We start from the raw sequence: 1,391 nt of genomic DNA on the forward strand, positions 1-1,391 counted from the left end.
TATATATATATATATATATATATATATATATATATATATATATATATATATATATATATATATATACTTTTCCTTAAAATAAAGATTCTTCTAATAATACAAAAGGCTAAAACTTACACAAACAGAATCTTCACTCTCAGCACAAAAGGGTCACACAGTTTATGGGTGAAGCTTATTTCATTCTTCTAGTTTTTTTATAAGTGTTTGAGTAAATTGATCATAACAAGGTCTCTAATGTATATTTTTCCTTGTTCCTGTTTAGTATGATTAAAAACTCTTGATTATTTTTTACTTTTGCAGAAAGAGACGGATTAATAGACCTAAGTCATTATTTGCTGAAGATGTGAATGCAATCTTCAGACAAGCAAAAGAAGAACAAGAAATCATTCATGTCTTCACCAAACAGCTCACACATTTGTCTTGGTTTAATTTACAGGTATATCTACAATCCTCCCCAATTCTACAATTTAATTTTCATTTTATTTTATATGAAGTACAATTTATTTTCATTTATGCTAAAGTCTTTAAGCTATGCATTTTGATATCAGAGTCACTTGATATACTGTCCAGGCTTGGCATTCTATTGCATATGATTTCTTGTATTGATTTTCAATGGAGTATTTCAAACTTAATGTTAAGCAAAATTGATGGAATACTGCCTACGGGTCCAATGGAGAAATAAAGGATGTTCGGAAGTATTGGGCTTTATTTTTTTTAATCATTTGTAAATGATTAGATATTTTGATATTATATTTTAAGTTTATGAACTATTTTATACTTAACGATGTTAAGTAACTATGTTATGTAAATATATTTAAAAATTTTGTTAGGTAAATATTATATTTTGATGTGTTAATAGAAACAATATTGATTATTTCGCTTATTATTGATTATTTAGACTAGATTATGGAATTGAATTTTAAGTAGGTCTGGATATAGATAGTAGTACAAACAAATCAAACATTTAAAAAAATGTCACTTTTTACACCAGTTCAAGTCATATTAAGTATAAAAAGGTTTGTTTTTTCACACCGATTATAATAGCATCAGGTATAAAAGCGAACTTCTTTTATACTTGTTCTGATTCCAGCAAGTATAAAAGTGAATTTTGTTTTTCAAGAAGAGACGACTTTTTTATACCTGTTCCCAAAATATCAAGTGTAAATATCAAAATTTTATACTTGTTATAGACAAAATTGATGTAAAAAGTTAAATTTTTTATGTCAGTTCTAGAATCAGTGTAAAAAATGAAAACTTTTTATACCCTTTACTTCTATATCAACACAAAAATCAGTATAAAAAACTTTTTTTAACCGTTATAAAAAACCTTTTTTGAGATAGTGTTCCACGAACACCACTATAGTGCTTTTTCTTCTTCGTCGTTGCATTGC

At 26.0% G+C, this 1,391-nt stretch overlaps 1 long non-coding RNA gene across 2 annotated transcripts; it reads left to right on the forward strand.

The window, feature by feature from the left end:
• The first annotated feature begins 23 nt into the window (after positions 1-23).
• On the forward strand, positions 24-840 carry LOC111241043. Of its 2 annotated transcripts, none has more exons than XR_002666754.1 (2): positions 24-436; positions 549-840. It is a non-coding gene; the product is annotated as an uncharacterized LOC111241043 (long non-coding RNA). The 2 variants fall into 2 exon arrangements; XR_002666753.1 differs by having other exon boundaries at positions 38-436; positions 571-840.
• The last annotated feature ends 551 nt before the right edge of the window (positions 841-1,391 follow it).

This window comes from Vigna radiata, unplaced genomic scaffold (genome assembly GCF_000741045.1).
Source record: "Vigna radiata var. radiata cultivar VC1973A unplaced genomic scaffold, Vradiata_ver6 scaffold_1242, whole genome shotgun sequence".
Classification (NCBI taxonomy): domain Eukaryota; kingdom Viridiplantae; phylum Streptophyta; class Magnoliopsida; order Fabales; family Fabaceae; genus Vigna; species Vigna radiata.